Source organism: Drosophila santomea, chromosome 3R, assembly GCF_016746245.2.
Source record: "Drosophila santomea strain STO CAGO 1482 chromosome 3R, Prin_Dsan_1.1, whole genome shotgun sequence".
NCBI lineage: Eukaryota > Metazoa > Arthropoda > Insecta > Diptera > Drosophilidae > Drosophila > Drosophila santomea.
This window is the reverse complement of record NC_053019.2, coordinates 15,849,975-15,871,791: the sequence shown is the minus strand read 5'-3', so window position 1 is coordinate 15,871,791 and position 21,817 is coordinate 15,849,975. Positions and strand designations below refer to the sequence as shown.

At 40.3% G+C, this 21,817-nt stretch overlaps 1 protein-coding gene and 1 long non-coding RNA gene across 8 annotated transcripts in view; one reads left to right on the top strand and one right to left on the bottom strand.

Annotated features, from left to right (window-relative positions):
- LOC120451354 (nucleoprotein TPR) overlaps positions 1 to 21,817 on the top strand; it is a 57,562-nt gene that overhangs the window by 15,417 nt on the left and 20,328 nt on the right. The gene's annotated exons all lie outside the window — the stretch shown is intronic.
- On the bottom strand, positions 18,532 to 19,689 carry LOC120451360. 2 transcript variants are annotated; one of them, XR_005616377.1, is made up of 3 exons: positions 19,548 to 19,689; positions 19,209 to 19,481; positions 18,532 to 18,999 (listed from the first exon to the last, which is right to left on the bottom strand). It is a non-coding gene; the product is annotated as an uncharacterized LOC120451360 (long non-coding RNA). The 2 variants fall into 2 exon arrangements; XR_005616378.1 differs by having other exon boundaries at positions 18,532 to 18,982.

Here is a 21,817-nt window from a genome sequence, read left to right as displayed (position 1 = left end):
GATATAACTCAGACAACTGGTTTGAACACACCTTGAAAAACCTTATCGCAACCCACATTCGAAAGCAATACGAATTACGTTCATTATACTCTATTGTTTGTTGTGCCACGAGTTCATATCAGCCGATGTTTTGCTCTGAAACAGAATTTCCATTCTGTTACTACAGTCGCTCAAATAGACTGAATCATTCATTTGCGTAATTTGCCAAACTCATCGCAGTTATTGTTTTGTTTGCCTAGAACACGAATGCATTTGCCACAGCTGTCTGAATAATAGAGTGCACTAAAGATATTGTGGGCAAGTTGTGACCTTGGGGTCCTGAAAAACAGCTAAATAAAAAGGCCGTTATTTGCACTTTGGTTGGTTGTCTAACATTCGACTTAAAGCCGCTCGTACTCTTTGTATATCTGACTTGTGATATTTCGCACATTCGACAATTCACACACACATGTGTGTGTATGTACATATGTACATATATAAGCCCCCACTGCACCCGCCCCTGGGAAATGGCACAATGCCGATAATACATGCTTATATATACTTCAATTTACTTTTTATTTATTTGCAAATTGAGTCGTATAATAATATTATAATAACTCGGCTACAATTGTCATGTGACTTTTCGTATAATAAGGCGTGCGGATTTTTCGTCACGACTGTTAAGTACCAAGTAATTGCGTTTTCGGCTCTCCTCTCTTGATTTATTTAAATGCGAGTTTTATTTGGTTCAAACTGTGCAAAGTATTACACTTTGGTCCTAAAGTTTAGAATAATGCTTACGGAGCAAGTTATACCCTGATTCGGCAGATAATGGGTATACTTTATCGTTTAACTTTTGGTTGATTGCTGTTCATTTTCAGTTTTCATTTTCGGTTTGCTTTGTGTGCTTTTGTGTTGTGTTTTTTTTTGTCATTGCCTTGCCATTGTTCGCTTGGCTTTTCTCACTCTCGTGCCCTGTTCTACTTTCTATGGCGCTGATCTGATCCATGGGTGGATTGAAGAGTTTCGAGACGGGTATCGGGCTCGGACTCACGTACATGGAGAGTCAGAGTGTATAAATCATCATAATTTCGTAACAATTGAATTTAGAGTGTAATTGCCGTAAATTAGATGAAATTGCAATGACTGAAAAATAATAATCAACAGCTGAGTCGAAACTAAATGGAGTTGGAGTTGAAGTCGAAGTCGAAGTGCAGAGCACGAGCCGCTGGTTTGTCGATGGGAGCATTGAGCCAAGTCGGGGCATAAATTGCGCTAATAAAGCGCACAATTAAAGTCACCATCGTCGTCGAGCAAATTGGCAACACTTTCCAATCGAAACGAGTTGCAGATTCGCTGGCACCGAACTTTTTTTTTTTTGCCGCTCTGGCTCCGCTGACTTGGCCATTTTCATAAATGCAATAAATGTAGTAAAAACTAATTTAACTAACGAATTTGGGTTAGATGAGCGACTTGCCGCGATAGTTGCATCTCATCGGTGCAACGAAATTTTGTCAAATATCGCAAACTCGTATGTTTGCCCGGTTTGCTTGTGGCGAGGAATGCGGAAATATTGTTTCTTTTTTTCTCTGCTCAGCTGCCTCTGCCTATCTTTGTTTACGTGCACTTTTCTCGACGCTTTTCCTCCCGCTTTTCGCCGCATCTGCATCTGCAACTGCAACTGCATCTGTTTGTTTTGAGATATTTTCGCGCTGCCGTTTTTTATTTTCTTCAATTTTATGTGTTCCCCCTGCTGTCAACAAGCCGATGATTTCGTGTGTTGCCATGTGCTGGTGGCCACGCAAATGCATTTTCCACACATTTTCTTTCGTGCATGACATTAAAGTTTTAAATTTAACAACCAGCCGAATGCCGGTCTGATGATTCTTCCTTTCCCACATGCTTCCCTTACTCTTTTTCTATACTCTTTGCCTTTCTGGCGACACTTGACTCTTGCGAACACTTGTGAACTTTGCCAAGTGCGTTAAAAGTCGCGCCCCACTTTCCTTTCAAACTCTTAAGTTTAAAAGTCAATACTTTGCTGCCTGAAATGATTTTCTAAATATTTTTTCGATTTCTGATCAATCGAGTTGAAATTGAATTTCTTATATATTTTAGTTTATTTTTATATTTACAATATAAAGCCATGTTCTATAGATATGCATTTTTATTCAGGGATGTTTTGTTATACATAATAGTTGGTAGGCATATACTACAATGTTTTAAACCTTTCTGTTGAAAATAAATATATATATAAATAAGAATATAGGTATATATAATTGTTTGAGGAGTAATAACTCACTCGACTTCACCGCAGCTACGTAAACTGAAATCAAACTTGGCGACAACCAGACATTGCGCATACGCCGCATTGTACAACAGAGCAAGACGAACTGCATTTCATTTGTGGCGAGTTTGCGTGCTCAGTGAATGGCAGTCGCTGTCTCAATTCTCATTCCCGATTCATTTATTTTTGGGAACTATTTTCGGTCGACAAGCGAGTCGTGCAAAATGTCAAAAGTGTGACAAACATTTTGTGGAAATTCGATTCATTATTGGACCAAAGTGACCCCATTCAAGAAACTGATTACAAAGATGATTACCATCCCCGGACAGTCTGCCCTCAGCACGCTTCTAATTTCTAAGAGCCGGGCTTTCTTGGAGCTTGGACTTTGGCAGTATCTTCATCTTCGTTGCCGGCCGGGCACGATTTACTGCCACATTTAGATTTAAACTTGAAAATTTGTTGCTTCAAACGGCTGCATGGCTATTTTTACCATTTTTACCAGCACGTTCTACAAGTTTTTGCGGCTACCTGCCGTGCAACGTGGGAAGTTGGAATGGGCATGAAATGGGTTTGCTGCTCTGTTGCAAATGTTTGTCCAAACTGGACGCATTGTTTGGCCGTCATCCAATCCAATTGGCCAAAAGGAAACCATTTCCTTGGCTGCCTTGAAGCGCAACCATGTTGTTGACTCGACGGCCGGGTTTGTTGACTTGTCTCGCGATTTATCTGCGTGTTAATTTGAGCAATTAACATGGTAAATTAAGGAAGCACCAATTCGCCTCAGATATTTTCAACATAAATACACACCTAAGGCTGCTCGGGTTGCTTGTTAACCTGCCAACTACAACATGATCAACATCTCATTGTCTGTTATTTTTCTCCTTTACTGTATTTTTGGTTAACTCTTTGCGTTAAAGCAAGCCAAACAGTTAACGCAAAAAAGGTGGCCTAAAGTTGACCGAATGAGGAAATGTAAACGATGTTTCTGACAATTAAATAATTAAATCATTTTTGAAAATACCCCGAAACGAATAATTAATCATTCGGGTTTATTGTGCCAATACATTTAAATAAAGGTAATAATTAAAAATAATTAATTAATTAATTGAACGGGTTTTATATATAAGGAAGTGTTTTAGGGAATGAGATGTACTTTGCCTGAAAGCAATTGGGAAGTTATTAAAATGTAGTAGCTTGTCCCTCTTTGGCCTAAAATTACTATATCGTTTAATGTCATATTTATCGAGCAACTCTCAAATATGGAAGGCAACTACCTCATAGAAATCCGATTAGTCACTTATGTTGTATACATAAATACCAAATGGTATCTTTGGTGGCTCTGGCTTTCCTCCTGCACTGCCGACTTGCACACAAGTTTTTAATGCTTTTTTAACAGAGTATAAAAACCACCTTGCGCCCAGTTAGTCATTCGGCACACACAGACATGCGCAGCTATATAAATATAGCCACAAGCCCCGATATGGCCGGTATACAGTTAACCAATTGTTAACCCAAATGTGCTGCCAACTGATTCGGAAAGCGTGGAGTGGGGACCATCGAGGTGCGCCTGCGCACAGCACATTGCCAACTGATTTGCTGCGCATTGATTGAAGGGTAAATTACACCTTGCCACATGCGATTCAATGCGATTCGACGCGATTCGATTCGTTGCGATTCAATCCGATGACGGACACTTGAACGGCGTACCGGGCTTACTTGTCCAGGTCTTAGCAAACCAATGATGCCTCCTTCGGTACTTTGAAAAAAGGTGCTATATCAAGGTGCTTTATCAAAAGATTCGAAATAGATGCATACATTAAAATTTTGAAAAATAATGTACTGTTTAAATATAAAGGTCGTTTTTATTTGGTCGGCTTAGGAATTTGTATATGCTGCATTTCTCTCCGTGTAGTCGCTTTCCTCATTGCTCTGCACATATGTATCCGTAAGATACTGTTAGCTACTGCCGCTACGGCCACCGGGCGAATGTTATTTGTTATTTGTATTTGTAGAATTTTGTGTGCAAATACAAATTTTGCGCTCGCAACTATTTGTAAATTGCGTCACCTCCGAAACTTGGTTTTTGGTTATGGTTCGCTAGTGAGTCCATGTTTGGATGTTTAGAGCGCCCTCTCTATTTCTCCAACTATCCGACAATCGGTGGATGTATCTGTGTATCTCAGGGTGCGAGTATCTGTGTCAATCGCTTACACTTGTCCGTGTGTTTGTGTGTGTGTGTGTGTGCTGCGGCCATAAGTGCATACATATTTAATAGGATTTCAATGTTGTTTCATTCCAAGTGCGCTGTCACGTAATTAAAGTCACATAAACACTTGAATAGGTTTCTTGAATGGCTTTACTTTTGACTTTTTCGATATTGCTGTTTTATTTTTTGGCACATTTGTGAACGTACGCGTAGGCATTTCGGCTAGACTGATATAGATACATTCCGCGGCAAAAATAGACCTTCTTATAGAGCTGTCTGCGTCACTGGTTATGAATATGAAATGGTCATTGGTTCCGTGGCACTTGATATGAATAAGTGTGCTGTGGCTATTTATTATTCATATTAAGTTGAGTCACTTAAAGTTTATTGATAGTTTATTTGACTGTAGCACTGCTTGATGTCTTTGTAGCGATATAAAACGCTAAAGAAACCTTTCTCTGCAGTACAAAACAATCTACTAATGGAACGATCCATAGTCCTTAGGGCTAATTACATTGTTTTACTTTTCGCTTTTATTTCACTATCCAAATAGTGACTTGCAGTGTCTATTCGCTAGTCGTTAAAGTAGGAAACACCTTTATTACTCACTTTTTAACGACTGGCCAGTGGCAGCATTTCCCTTTTAATTAATAATACCTCACCGCCGTTTTGTGGCGTGTTGCCAGCGGGGCCTTTTGGGCCAATGCCACCGAATGGCAAAAACTTTATGACACTGAAACATACCTGGGTAATACCTCATCATCAGACTGAGGCAAACGCAAATTGACAGCCGTTGCGGATATGATGATGACCTCATTTCTAGAGCAAAAAGCAGATCTTAATTAAGTCTGGCTTTTTTGGGTTCTGATTGTTAGCAAAACTTCAGTTTCGCTTCTCACTGATTGAGAATGATGTGCTTTTAATAACATCACTTGGTCTTTACACATTCAAGGAGCTGCTACATTTGATGCCACACGATTTTTTATTGCTGGCCAATTTTGGTTTTGTGATTTTTTTATTTTTAAATAATTGTTGCAATCAAATGTAATTACAAATGCATTGAAGCTGTCCGTTTGTGTTTCCTTTTTGCATGGCAATTACAAAACGAGACAAAAACCAAAAGCAAACCAAGAGCTCAATTATTGTTGCAACTTGCAAAAGGCAGCAGCAGCAACACCAACAACACCAGCAACATCGGCAACAACTGCCGCCTGTTGTCGATGCGGTAACATGGCTCAATTTTGAGTGCTGAACATTATTATTATTTCGCATTTGCGAACAATATTCGCTTATTGTTCCAAAGATCGGCTCACAACTACAACAACTGCCACCATTGTGGCAGCAGCAACCAACCAACTGAAAAAACTATGGCTACAATTGATCATATTTTGGTCAGACAACAGAAACGAAAAAAAATTTATAGATGATTGCTGGCCAAAGAAAATGTTTGAAACTCCCTAAGAAAACTCAATACCCTCTTTCCGTTTGTAACCATGGTTTTTACAAGCTTTAAAAGGCTCAAAGAAACCCATAAATGCGGTCTTGGAATTTTACATTTTTCAACAAAATAGTTAAATAGCTTTAAATTCATTAAAAATCAATTTAAAAGCCTAATCATTTTTGGTCAATTTTTAATTTACGAAAAACGTAATTTGACAACGGCAAATGCGAGTTCAAAGGTTTTCAAATTGCATTTAAATTGCCCAATGTATGATCTATGCGATGTCTGCTATAAAAGCCAGCGACAACCTTTTTTGGAAAGGGCATGACAAACAGATAGGCAACCCAAACAGACAGACAGATAGACAACAGAAAAACTAGAGGAAAAAAAAGAGAAGCAGACCAGGCACTGAAAATAAGGCAGTTGGGCCTGCAATCGGGCCAAGATGCATCTTGGCTAACTGTAATGTCGTCAGCGATCTTGGCCTGACGACGCCATTATGAAATTGCACTGGCAGGGGTACGTACACTGGTTGGATACTGCTTGGATACTGCCAGCCGCCGCCATTCAACAGATCCGAGGTTTGTTTTCTTTGTCGGACACTTTTCACCTGCTCTCCCACTCTGTCTATTGTGTGCCAGGCCATGCAAATAGTGCTCCAGCCACCGCCGCACGCCCCAAAAAAAGAAAAAATAAAAACTGAGAAAAAAAAAAAGAAAATTAGAAACAAACGCGACTCCGCAATCCGCTGATGGTTGCGCCTGTCCGCGAGGCAATCGTCGTCCAGCTGGTGCCACCAGTGTTGAATGTTTGCACTTTCGGATTGCTCACTGAGTCAGTCAGTCACTCAGGTTTGGCACACTCAGAAAAACAACAAGCTACCAAAAATAACAATGTCATCTTAAACATCATCTTAAACATCATCTTAAACATTATCAACAGATAGATGTAATGGACTAAATTTCTGTTACATTAACTATTCTAGTTAGATAATCATAAATAAAAGAACATGGTTTTGATATATTTTATGTTTCAAATGCAAAATATATATAAGAAAATGTATAAACTTTTCTTTGTGTGCAAACTGGCAATCGGAGGGCTTGTCTCCCGAATTGGTTACCATTAACCATCGAGCATTCTCTGGAGCTTTTCAATTTCATTTGCGCAATTATTGTGAATTAAGATGTTTACTCAGGCAACGTTCGCTTCTCCTGCTGCTGCGACTGCGGCTGGTATCTTGCAGATACATTGGAACTTTCTACGAGCTTGTAGATTCATTTGATTTGAGCCAGCTCATGTGAACTATTCGCCACGATAAGATATGCGAGTGAGCTAATTATGTCTAGGAAATTGTTCAGACCCAACTGACATACAAAGGAAAAAAATAAAGGCAAAGAAAAATCTGTAACAAAAACAGCATCTTTAGGTCGCTCAGAACAAAACTTTCACCCGAAAAAATCGGATACAGCGACTACAACAATGACAACGAGCAACGACGGTCCGTTGCAGCAACAGTTTTATGGCTTAAAATTCACACTCTTAATTGCCAAGAAGTAGTGTAGGCATCTGTAGTGTGTGTATCTCTTAGATACTCAAGCGCAACGCATCTCTACGCATGTGTGACCGACCGACCGACCCGCAGACCGATCATCATCAGAACGATTGTAATTACATTTAAGACTGGCCCAGAGAGCAGAACAATGAAAGAGAAAATTAATAGTTAATGCAACTGCAATTGGAGCTGTGCAGGTTAATTGAGCGCATTAGCGGTTCATAACCGAGATTTCTCCATGACTTTTCCTCGGTACTTTGGTAGGAACGCACTGTAGATCCGGCTATTCTATTCTGCGAAGAGAGATTTCAGGTGTTAAATACATATACTTTAGGTTCTACATCAGATAGGGGATATTTAGAATTAAAAATTAAACTAAGAATCCTTGTATGTATATCAATTGGATAATATCAATCTTGATTTAGTCTAGCTTTAACCACAATCTCCCACTTTGAAGACCTCTACACCACGTTCAAATGACATAATATTTATATATCCGCGATATTCGATACGGCTTAAGTGGGATTTTTAGAATTACATCGAATAAGTGTATGGCAGTGACAGTACCTATTTCTAATACATTTCCAGCTGGGAAATGCGTACGTGAGCTCGTTTTGGGTTTCGCGGTCGGTGGCATTTGTGTATCTGTGCGATAATTCGCAATTGGAGCTGCACCAAACACACACACACCTACTTGCGGTTGTCATCTCCACACACACATAGATGATATTCACTCGAATCCGCAGATCATTTTCCAGTTCTTACGCTTAAGTAGGAAAAGCGTTCGTGAGTGTAAATTGTGTTAAGTTCTTTTTGGCTTTCTCGCCGCGACGGCTTTCTATTTTTCCCGATGCCGTTGGTGCCACTGCAACGTTATATCTTATATATCTGCTGGTGGTTGTGTTTAAGGTTGAGGTTGAGGTTGCTGCCTCTGTTCTGACTAATGACAACCGTTTGTGGGAGTAGGAAGTACCACCTCCCTCACCTTTATGTCTTTGTTTTACCTGGTTTTTTTCTTCTTTTTTTCTTTTTCGGCGGCTGGTTTTCTCTTTGGCTAGATTCTGGAACATCATAGTTGGATGTTCTTCCCGAGCTCTTTAAAATTACTTACTAATGATAATTAGAGGCATTATTTTCCCATTATTCTTCGGAAAGTGGTTTCCCGTATCCCGTAAGCAGCATTTCTGTTGGTTTTTATCGCAATTAAAGTGCCATTTAACTGGGCGTGGGAGCTGTCGATCCAGGAAAGATTTGACCCCGCCCAAGTGGAGTGGTAATAAAGACATGACACTTGAAAAATGACCAGGACTACTCGAGTTTTTAATTAAAACCGCAAGAGTTAACAAATGTTTTTGCATTGTATTTCATTTTGTTTGGATCTAGTTGGTTTTGCTTTCTATTTTTCATTTTCGTTTTCAATTAAAAATAATGGTCATGCACATTTTACAAATGAGTTTCGGTTCAACGGAGCCTTTGGTTATGCAAAAAACTGCAATGGCCAATGGCCAATGTCCAATGGCCACATGTGTGTGAGTGTGTGCTCCACTTATTGGCCAAGATTAACTTTGCCTGCTGTTTGCGCTTTGTTTGCCAACAGATTCAGATTGGGATTCAGCAACATCATCATCTCCATCATCATGGGGTCTTCAGTTGGCCGCTTCTTCAGTTTTTTTCAGCCTTTTCAGCTGTTTTGTGCCTTGAGCTTCCGACTTTCTCCAAACACACACACCGCCTGCCAAACATACATACATACGTATGCTTGTTTGTATACACACACTTGGTTAGCTCGGCGTTATAACAAATCCAGAGTGTGTGCTCGGCTGCTCTGCCTGGCCAGCTGCCTAATGATCCGTCTATGTTATAACTTATATGCAAACCGGCTGCCAAATTGAAATGTGCACGGACGGACTTTGGGAGAGTGCTCCTCCTAAAGTTTCACCACATCTCCATTGGCCTTTTGCCAAAAATGTGCTTTGTCTTGCGCAGCATTTGATGTTGATGTATACGCCGCCAACTGTTGTAAACAATTTGGCATCATAAACGTCTAGATATTACGATATTTGTCGGCTATGGAAAACAATTCGTCATGAATGTGTATCGGGCATTCATTGCTGATCATGAGCTCTTTTTAAACATCAAGTTTTGTTATGGTTACTGGATGATATCCAAAGGATTTAAATAAAATGTAACGCCGAAAATTTTTGAATCTGAAAATGAAGCGTTTCTTCTAAAGTTGTATTGTTAGAAAACGATTTTTATCGTTCTCATTCTAATCAAGCTATGATTGCAAAAGCTTATTTATAAAAGAATTTTTAGCCAGCAAGAATTTTATCGAATTTAACTATTTATCTTGAAGCAACCTAATCATATCTCTCTTCTTTTTTTTTGCAGGTGAGTTCACAATGCAGCGTGAGTTAACGATTTTCCGTCTTGTGTCATACTGGCCAGAATAAAATAGCCTTGCGTCATGATGGTAAGAAAGAACATTAGCCATGTCGACTTGAAAATACCCTATCTGAATTAGGTGTAGGAAACCTCGTTTTGGGTGTAATTAGAAATCAAAACTTGTTTACGGCAAGACTTGTTTTATTTCTCGTTGCTTTAATAGATCTCCGATTGAGTCAAGTGATCAACATTTTGCAGATTGCTTAACATTTAATAGGAAACTGAAATTGGATGTTTATAAGAAGTAACAAAAGCGGTTATCCAAACTACGTGCGCCAAACTAAAAGGAGCATTCAATTTGGGGCATTTAGTTGCGTTGTAAAAGGAAATAATAGCTATAAAATATATATAAATATATTTATAAATACCTAATATACATTTCTTTTAAAGTGCATCGCAATCCCTTGCTCTTATATACCCTTTTGAGGGCCAGGGTATTCAGAAGACTTACACATTTTATTGGGCAACCAAGCGGTGCCTGACCAAGGAGCTTGGCTGTCGTTTTATGTTTCATGCGAATCGCAGAAAATGAGCAAAAATGTATATGTGCAATTATAATAAATTATTTTCGCGTGGATTAACGAGTTAATGACGGTCGCTCCGGTGGAAGCCGAAAAGAGCGCGTGTTTTTAATTGTTAAATTGCTGGCAAGAAAACAAGGCAGCGCCAGCGCCAGCAAGACAAACTTAAACTCAAGCTTCACTCAAACCACATTTACGTGGATGTTTGCCAAATTTGTGTCATGCCCCAAATAGGATAAATCCGCAAAGAAATAAGTCCGCCTGATGGCCACAAGCCAGCCACTTCCCCACGAAACGGAAACGGATGAAAGTGTAGTTTTCAAAAATTGATCAAATCAAATACTGCACACGATGGATGCCTAGGATGAGGATGATGATATGATGGCAATGGCGATGGCGATGGCGATGCGATGTAGCCTGATGTGTGTTTGGCCAGGAAATCCAAGCAGAAACATGGCCAAACGCTTGTCTATGTCTATATTTAGCCAGCCAGCCAGCGAGTCAGACAGTCAAGTTATTGGCAAAGTCTGCCGTTTTGGGGAAAAGCCGATGTAAACAAGTCAGCTGCTGTTGTTGCAGCAACGACCTAAATTTACCGTAAAATTCATGAGAAAAAGAAGGTAACTCCTTCAAGATGGGGGATATACAGCTGAGCTTAAATTTGTAGAGCCTTAGAACTTATTTAAGGTTTGCCTTTATTCAGCGATATATTCTAATATTTGTTTATCCTTATTTATATAAAAGCAACCTAAGAAAAGAATTGTTCTATTGTGGTATTATAATCATCTTTAAATAATGTAGAAATATCGCTCATTGATCATCTGAATTGGTTGCTGGAAACTCCCACGCATATCATTTCAAGTTCTTGGTACTATTCTCTTGGCCGCACCTGTTGTGTTCGATGCTGCGGGGGGCAGCGGGTGCAGATTCTCTATGTCTCAGGTGTCTGCAACGCCAGCTGTCGCTAGTTTGCAACAAGTTGCAAGCGGCAGCGGAGTTGCTGCCGTCGCCAAGGTCATCGTCGTTAAAAGTGGCCAGCATCCTCTGCTGTTGTTGATTTTTAAGGTTTTCTTTTACATTTTTTGTTTCGTATTGTATGTGCCTTGAGTTTTTTTTTTGGTAGCTCTTTGGCTTGGCCATTTTTACCAGTTTGACAAGTTTTTTGCAGTCACTTGTCTGTGCTCGCTGACTACTTGGGCTTCTACTCACAAGATCTTCTTGTTGGCCGCTTCTCAGATACTTCGATATTCTTGCGCTCGTATTTCAATTTTGGCTTTTTCTGTACGTATACTTTTTTTTTTTTTTTTTTTATTGTTTTTTGTTTTTTGCTTTTGGTGCTTGACTTTGCCCATATGGCGCCGCCTAAGGTGTCCCCTTGGCATGGGAGCTCAGTTAAAGCGGAAAATTTATGACCTCCACAAAGAAAGCTTCCACGTACTATACAATTTCATTATGAATTATGAATTATGCACAGCCATGGCCTTTTCAATAGGTCAACGAACCCGCATCGTTTACTGTATAGTAATTACGAGGGAAGATTAGCAAGATAATACAAACGAATGTTCTGATCAAGAGCGGCACGTATATGTGTCAGTTTGGGGTAACATTACGCCAGTTAGTTCTTTCACTTGTAGACAATAGGATTAAACGAATGCGTCTTATCAACGCCAATTTGTAAACCTCTCATTTCCTGTAAAGCACCGAAACCTTCCTGAATTCTTCTTAGTTAACACACTCATGTCTGAGTCATCTAAGGAGTATTTTCACTAAAACCCGGGGACATGTGGAAGTGGGGAATGGAAAACTTGGAAAACTGGGGGCTAACCGCAGACCCAAGCACGGCAAACCCCTAACTGGCCCATCCGAAAACATTGTCGAGCTGCTAGAGACTGCGCCCAGCTATTAACGGACGGACGGACAGACGAACGGACAAGCCAACAAGTTCGACTTCCACACCCCAAATACCCAGTGAACCGCAAATGTGTCGTTGTCAGCGCGTCGTATACTTGATGTGTATTTCCAGTTATTGGCGGCCGCATTTATCGATCGGCATGGATATTAGTCGTCGTCCTCATTTAAAGCTAACCACTGAATCGCCGACCGCCGTCTCTCTGTCTCTAATAGCCTTTCGAATAGCTAGTGTGTGTTTTTTTTCTTATTTTTTTCCATATTATTTTCGCCAGGTTTCTGCGCTCCGGCTGGTAAATAGTCGTAGAAAAACGAAGTCTAGAGGCTGGCCAGCATGCAAACAAGTCTTTTATGGCGCTTTTGCAGTGACAGTGCATCACATGGCCATGTTTGGAGCTATCTGTTAACTGTTTTTGTAAGCCAAGTTTGTTTGTGTTATTTTTATCAATGAGTTAAAGAAACTGGTTACTGCCAGCTATCATGCGCTAGTCTAATTAGTTGCTTGTAGTTGGTTTCTTGTTAATTTCAATTTGGAAAATTAATAAATTGCCGTGTCTTTCACTGAGGGGAATTGTCAAAATGCACTTTTGCCTACTGGTTGTTTGGTTGTGCTGCTTTTTGGCCTATTGTGACCAAACTCTATAGATCATCATCGAATGCTTTTGTGTTGGCCAACAAAGTCGTGACCAAGAATATGATGTTCTTCTCTATCTTTAAACTTTAGCTTTTTTGCTTAAATTTGGAAGTATAATTCGATGCTAAAAAGGTGAGCATTAGCTTTGGGGCTTCTTTCTGAAACTGTTTACTGTATTTAACTTTAAAGTATTTAATTGCTTGTTACAAGCTTAAAGTTGCCTAACTGAGCTTGCAAGTTAAGTCAATTTTGATGGTTGTTTGGATAAACTAACCCTGCGTCAAGAAATAAAAAGATAATCTGCACATCTTTGCCCTTTTGACTGCGAGGCTGGGCCAACTAACCGGGAAACTAACTAATCAGCTGCCTCGTATCTCTTTCAATTTGATGCCAGCTGCACACTGTAAGTGAGTGAACCCATCTAATTGAATTGTTAAACCAAAGCCGCTGTTCGCTGTTCTCCACTGTTAGTCTGGTAGTCTTATTTTGGCTTGTGTTCCTCGAAATTATTTGCCCCTGTCAGCAGATCTGAGTTCCTAAACCTCGAAAGCCGCCGCTCGCTGTTCAATTGCGGCGATTATAGTCGCATTCAGCTGGCCACGGCCATGCAAATGCCACATCGCCTCTCTAATAGGCTTGGGTTTACTTGAATTTGGATTTGGGTTTGGTCGGTATCATCATCATCACTATCATCATCAGCTTAAACTGAAAACCAGCAAGGTTGTTGGCTGACGTTCTCCAGCCATTTCATTACATTACATTCAATGAAGGTAAACGCTGAATGTGCTTGTGTTACATAAAGCTAATGGAAATGCTGGGAATACCAGCGCTGTTTCTGCCTCATTAGCCGAGTGCTTATGAACACAATCCGCCGGTTAACTCGCCTCTCGAATGCCCCGAATAAGTGCAATTCATGCGGCAAGTGCGTTCCTCGAGTGCACCTGAAAGGCATCTTTACTCTATGGCTTTTGGTCCTCAGCTCCTCAACTCCTCAACTGCTCAACTGCTCAGTTCACGCGGAGATCGCAGACGAAGTGGCCAAATAGCCAAATGGCCAAGTGGCCAGGCTCCTAATTATGCTCACTCTCTGACTCTGGTAGCCGTTCGCCCGGAGGCCAGTAAACAAAATAAAAAACCAATTTGTTGGCGCCGCCTAGGAACTATTAAAAGCACAGTGGCACAACCGCTGAAGAAATATATGTTTTGAAATATTTTAGATGGGAAATTAGTTAGTTAGGTGGTTTATACTCAGATGTTAGAAAGTAATAATGGTATAAGATGATGTTAGAATACAAATTGCAAACAAAAACTGATAAAAGTCTTTATTTTAGTAAAGCTTTAACTTGTATTGCGGCTTTACCCGCAAATGTGAAAATCGCATTACTTTTACGAATATCTTGCACTACAATTCCTTAGTTTCAGTTTACTGCCATTGGTACTTTCAAAAATTGGTTGAATATTGCTACTGCCACTAAACGGTTACTTAAGTTCCTCGAATTTACTGCTTATTGAGTAACAGTGTGCCGTCTCTTTAATTAGTGAACGCGACTTGGCTTCTTGCTCAAAATCTTAGCCATGACTTTCTAAACGCAAATTCTTGGGCCAGTTATTCTTGGCCCGGCTAAGCGGAGTGTGATTTATGGCTGCCATGGCTGCTTAGATGCTTATATGCTCAGCTGCTTAGATGCTAGATGCTCGTACACTTTTCAAATTAGCAGCTAGAATAATTGCCCTCAGCGATCTTGGCTTATGACTTAGCCATAAAACCAAAGACAACTCAGAAATGCTTCTACGAAAAATACTTAAAACGTAGCGCAACCAGTTTTCTGTTAAATGAAATAAAACCAAACCAAACCAAAGCTGGAGAAGATTTTCAATCGGATGGCTTTTGGTGGAGTTGCTTTTAAATTGGCTTCATTTCCGTGCCAAAATAAAAAAAACAAAAGGCGGAATCGATCAATGGAAAAAGCAGCAGAAACTGGAAATGAGTTTCCCCCCATTTACGAATTGGCTATGCTTTCAATGCCAAAAAGGGTCGCTGTGGGAGCTCCAACAACTTAATGAACCCTCTATTTAGCCAAAGCAATTTAATAAAGCCATGAACCTTGAGCAGCCCGCCAAGTACATAGAAAAGCGAAAAACATAAACATAGTTTGCTTGTTGTTTGTCTTGCCATATACATAGTCGCTGTTATAATTATTTTCGGGTCTGCTCCGAAAGCAAATTTACCCAGCCCCCAGCCAGTATCAAAAAACAACTGCCAACTGTCAACTGACTTTTGCGTTTTGCGTTTTGCGGGGGCAACGCCAGACGGATAGACAATGGCCAAAAGAGTGTCAAGTTTAAATATTTTTATATGAGTGCCAAAAGTGTCGCAGTTTTTCTCACTCTTTGTGTTTCGAGGACAATTGGCTTCGTCTACTTGGCTTTGGAGTTTGGTTACACGGCTCAGCCGGTAAGTCGTATTGATTGAGCCAGACAGAGCCAAAAAATAGTAATGGCATTTCAGTTAGGTAGTAGCTAAATTTCTTTGTGGCTATCGGGGAACTAAAAATATATTTTAAAGTCGATAGATAAGCGCAGAGTCACAAGTGCTATTGCAGATTACTATATTTGTTATCAATCGATAGATATCCGCAAATCTAAGTAAAGCACTTGTGTGTTTTTTGAAAGCTTGAGTGATGAAAAAGTGCGCAATTAATAGAAACATTTGTGATTAATAGATATGACGATATTTTGAATGTAATTTTTGTATTATTTCTTTAATAACTTCCCACTTTCTATGAATATACATAAGAAGCAACTCGGCATCTCTATGGCTCGGGTGAAAATTGTACTTTGGGTTTCCTATGACGCCGCCTGTTGACAGTCTGGTGAAATATTTGCCAATGAAAATGGACACAGACATTGAACCGGCACAAATCTAGTTGGCTGTTGGCCAGGCTTTTTTTGTGTGGGTTTTGGACGATATCGAACGACATGTAGGGCCGTAAGTCATCGGCAGCTTGGATGTGAATGCAGGCAAATGCAAATACGAGTATATTCGTCTCTGGCCGAAAAGCAAACATCGAAGTGCAGTTAGAGCAGACAAAAGCCCATGGGGGCATGTCAAGCCAATTAGAAAAGCTGGAAATGAGCATTGAGGGCGGACAAAAAGCGCACGCGCCTCAAATTGCTTAAGGTTGGGCCCAAAAAAAAAAAAGGAAAAGTTTTCCGCTGAGCCGGCGTCCTTCAGAGGAAAGTCCGCCCGCTTCTTGGGGCAATTATAACTTTTGGGGAGGCGCTGGAAAAAATAGACTTCTCGTTTTGCTGCTGCTGCGCCATTTGTAAAATTGCCATGGCAATGCAATTTAAGTTCAAATGCGCTGGTTCCCCTTGCGATTGTATCTGAATAGATAGATGCTACTTACGAGTATAGCGTCGGCAACAATGCCGACTTTCGCGCTCTAAGTGCTGTGCAATTTCAGTTTCAATTTTACCAATTTTACCATGACCTTTTTCTTGTCTGGCCCGGTCTGCTCTTGGCAGGGCAATTGTTTTGCTCGGTGCCAGCTATATTGGCGCATAAACGCCATCCCATTAGCCAAGTGAAAAGCAAATAGAAATTGGTGCTAAATTATGCCGGAACTAAGCCAAGCCATATAAGCCATAGCCATAGCCAAAGTCGCCTCGAATCGAACATCGATTTCCTTGGTCATGCGAGCGGGCTTTTACCTCTTCGATTTTCGGGTCTTGATTTTCGATACTTGCGTCAGCGGACTCGATTGTGTAACAAAGATCAAAGTTAATACGAACTTGTTTGCTCTTTGTTTGTTCAACTGGGATTTTTTTTCGGCGGCTTTCGGGTATCTTCAATCTTCAGTATTCAATCGAAAAACGGAGGCAAGGTGAACGCCCCATATTTGGAGGGGTTTTTTGATCTGAGGGGTCAAGAATCCAATGATGAATGTCAAACTAATACCTTAGATGTGTGTAATTGTGATTTGATTACAAATGGCAGCATTTAAATTGCTTTTATTAAGGTTGTTAACGTTTTGCAACCCTGTTAAATATACCTTTTCAAGCGGAAGTACTCAGTTGAAAGCAAAATACACATGCAAGTGCAAATCTGTTAAAAGCGTATAATATAAAAATGCAGCTGTATGTCGAGCATTATATTTAACTGAAATTTGGCGCAGAAAACTGCGAAAGTGGACGGACGGACGGACATACCTATCCGTCAGATGCCCCATTATCCTTTCCTTTCGCGGCTGTCGGAGAGCAGTCCGCACTTTCATTCACTCACAAAGAGATAAAAAGGAGGTTGGTAATTAAAACATAAATTCCCGTCCGGCCGTCACAATAATGTCAGCATTGTGGCGGCTTACCCCTTTTTGGATTGGCTTATCTCCGTTGGCAGAGCCGCAGATCCGCAGATCCGTCTGGCAATCTGAAAGTCTGCTAATGAAAATATTAAATTTAATGAAATGAATATTTCTGCCTTTTAACGGAGGCTTTGGCTTTGGCTTCGGCTTTGGCTTTAGCTTTTGCTTGGCACGTGAAATCTCTATAGAAATGCCGGGCCAAAAGAAATGCCAGCGAAAGTGTTTGCCTGTTAATTTCTACCCAACGCATTTGGCCAACTGGCCACGGCGTCAATCAAACGTTGTCGCAACTGTCTGCGAATAGCGAGCTCATATTCATTCACTCACTCACTCACTAACTCACTAACTGACTCACTCACTCAGACAGTCATTCGTTTGCTCACTCGGCGTTGTACTTTCGAAAGCAATTTAGTATTTGTTAATGAAACTTAAATAATGCTCCAAATAAGCAAATGGCAATCAAAAGTCATTATGTGCATATAAAGAGTGCTCTTAACGACTGTGCAGGCTGCACTTTCAGCTTCCTTTGCTTCCACAAACTCTTGTAATCATGCTACTGCGCATATAAAATAATATAAAAGATTTATTGTTCATATGATCTTAACTTAATTCACGATGCTTGGCTATGCCAACTTTTATTAGACTCTTTGGAGAACGATTTTTCTTTAAATATTAGTAAAAATATCGAACATAGGGCGATGGGAGATGTTACAATTTAAGTTTACTTGAAAACAATGAAAGTATTTTCTGTGTACGATATGCAAAGGTGTCTTGTATAAGGCCACAAAAAAGCCTCGGGCTGTGCAAAATTTTGAACTGGCGCCCTTCGCTGGAGGTTGGAACCCGGCCAACTGACAGCTCTCTTTGGTGGGGAGCAGTTGGCGGCGGTTGTTGCTCATTCGCCCGTTTATAATGTAACCGCAACTCAATTTTTCCCCTTCAGCCATATAATTTAATATTTTTTTTTTGCAGCTTTGCTTGTTGGCATAGTATAGTATTACCTTTGATACGGTATGGTTAAAAAGGCGTTGTGTCCGTGATTATCATACATCACTTCATCTAAATAAGATTTGGGATACATTTGATAGGCAAAACCCATAAAAGTGGGTGTAATGTGTTTGTAAGCGAAAACCTTGGGGGGGTTATTTAAATCAAATTGTGTTTATTCAGATAGAAATGTCAGAGGTTTTCGAATGGGTTTGAATTTTTATTGAACATGGGCTGTTAAAACAACATAAAATTGACGTAAGCCCATATAGCAATAGTAAAAGATAGGAAACGAAAAATGTTATGTTTACTTATAAATGGCAATTTTCACTTCATAAATATTTTTCAATTATGAAAAAAGCAAATAACTATGCATTTTATGGCATTTTCAAATTCAACCATCTTAAGGCGGATACTTGTAAAAGTTCCAGGTGTCTTGACCACAATCGCCCTCGGCCATTCCTGCTGACTATCTCCCGTGGCCGCTGGACAGCTTTGTTGTGGTCAGGAGTCCCACCTCCATCTCTCCTGCCATCCGAAGCCCTCGGGCTCTTCCCGTTCCTCTGGTGGTTATGCGACACGTTGCCCATTCCGAAGGAAAGTCTTGTGGTTAAAGGCAAACACCAACGCAGAGCTGGCCCTTTCGGTGGAAAAATTGCTAGGAAATACAAAAAACTGAGGAGAATTACACTTTCAATGCATTGTCTTTTGTGCGGAGTGCAATTGGCGGCCCTTCCGTTAAATGTGCAACTTCGACTGTGGTGGCTAAGCAAATCCAAAACCAAAGCCAAAGCCAAAAGCATTCGATGCCGTAGCGATAATAAATTTCCCTCATTGTTACCTGTTGGTGTTGCTGTTGTTATTATTATTATTGTTTTTCTTACCTGGCCTTATGCACACAACATCATCATAATAAATTTCGCCTGATGTACGACGGCTGTTGTACTTTAATAAGCAAAGTGCTTGGGCTGGCCGCTTGGCTGGTTAGCTGGTTAGCCTGGCCTGGCCTGGCCATCCACTTGCCACTTGCCACTTGCCACTTTTCCCATTTGCCATTGCCCATTGCCCACTGCCCACTGGCCACCAGCAAGCAGCTACTAGCTACTAGCCACCAACCACTGGCCACCGTTTGTCCACTTGGCCATGCAACCTGCAACCTGCAACACCAAGTTTGTTGAACCTCAATCAGCGGACACTGCAGGGTTCGTAAATAAATTAAATACCTTGGAGTGTTAGTTACGGGCTGCCCAAACAGATGCGGTCAAAATAATAGTGGGAGTTGGTTGGAGGATTACATCAATTTAAACTACTTATCCGAAAATTCAGTTGCTCATCGAAGTAAATCTTTTGAAATTAGGATGTCAGCTTGCTAACTTAATTAGTAAGGAGATATCTTTCAATTCTGGCATTTTAATGCCACATCTATATTAACCTAATATGGCCTAGTTTGATTAATTATAGTGTATAGTAAGTAACATTTATTTATTAATTCGCTGCCCTCCTGTGGCATTGTCTGTGTCTTTCGTGGCATCATTTGCATGCGTCAACGCTGCCATCTTGGCTGCTGACTAAGCGCCGCGCACTTCCGCCTTCGTTTAAACTGGCTAAGATACGTGGTTGTCACTTGCACGTCGGCCGTGCAATTAATTAAGTGGCTATATTATATGTGTGAGTGTGCGCCGAAAGGTGTTAATTATCAACGCTGTTGCATGGCTAATAACTGGGCTATACCCACAGACTGAGAATAACATAGTACCATAGTACACCATAGTTGGCGTAGTCACACAATGGCCCAAGAGAAATCTTCACTTTTTGGCAATGTGTGGGCCATAACCGTAATGGCATCTCATTAGCATTGCATTAACGACACAATCATAATTTTTAATGATGGAAAACGTGCCAGCTTCGGGTCACAAAAAACGCAATCAAAAAATATATTAATAAAAGAGGAGAATAAAAGCATCGCTTGCGGGAACTTTCTCGTTGGCAAATCGTAAATGTGATTAAAGAACCCAGGTAGTATAAATATTTTTTTTTTAATACTAGTACTAGCGAGTATCGCCAACGTGCTTTTCATTTACATCACCAGAGTTTTCACTTTCCTCGGGCAAAAGTTCACTGCTCTTTCATGTTGCTTATTAGCCACTCGCATTTCTTTGCCATTTTTTATAATTTGTAGTTTATTGTTTTGGCTTTCTTCTTGTCTTGTTGTCTTGTTTCTGCTGCGTTTGGCATGCAAATTACGAAGTCTACACAATAACCGAGTTGCAACTGCACCGCAAAATTGTTGAAATATTTTCACTCGCTTCTGTTTTTTATTTTTCCAGCGCACAGCGCTCATTCGATATAATAACTTTATTTCTCATGCCCTTGCCAAGTTTGCGGGTGCTATTACATTTGTTGTATTTAGTGGGAGATTTATCAGTAAAAGTTGGTGCCAAATGTGCAAAGCGTGCACAATGTGCGTATTGAACATGTGCCTCGTTAAGCAAATTGTTTGTTATTGAAACAAAAAACAGCCAAAAGTAACGAGGTGTGAACTAGTCAACAATATAAGTGCGATCTTATCAGAATGATTTTAAATAGTTGGTTATACTGACCCAAATTTGTTAAATAAAAGAATAAACATGTCAACAATCATGTTATATGTTCTTAATTTATTAAATGAATATACATTACTTATTTATCTGTGCTTCTGTGCGCTCCCTAAGTGGCATACATCGGTAATAAATTGGATTTTATGGCTCAGTCTAGAAAGAGTGATACAACTTCGATTTTATGCTGAAGATGGCTTTCATTTTTGTTTCTGCCATTTTCCTTTGCCAGCTGCCGTTGCCGTTTCGTGCTACTTTGCAGCTGTTTATTATGCCAGGCAGGCCTTTGTTTTGCTCGCCGCCACTGCTTCTGTGCATTGTTGCTCATACGCCCCGTTGCCATTGCTGATTTGCACTCATTTCGTTTCAATGCACTTCCCATGAAGGCGAAACGCAACTGCCTCTGCAACTGCAACTGCATCTGCAGCAGCAACTGAAGCACAAGCAGAGCTAGAAGTAGAAGCAACAAAGAGTGGCAACATTAAGAGACGTGTTTAGAATCAGGTCTATAAATAAGCAGGGAGCCAGGCAACATACATAAATAGCATTGACTCGATGCTAGAAAATGTCAGAACCCCAGCTAATCAACGGCCAGACATCGCATTCGCACTCACATTTGCTGGTAATCATTATTAATAGACGGGCAATTACAACACCCGGTAGGTAAATAGATGTTCCCAAGGCTACTATCGATAATCAGCAGAGAGCAGGTAAATCGCAACAATGGGAACCTGTGCACTGCAAAAAATGCCATATAATATGAGTTCATGTAAATAAATATAGTTATTTATAGGAAAAACAATAATACAAACAATCTCGTTTCAAAGGCATTAAAATTAGTTTCTGTGTACAATCAAGATTGCATGGCTGGCTAGTCAAACAAGCTAAAATGCAAAAAA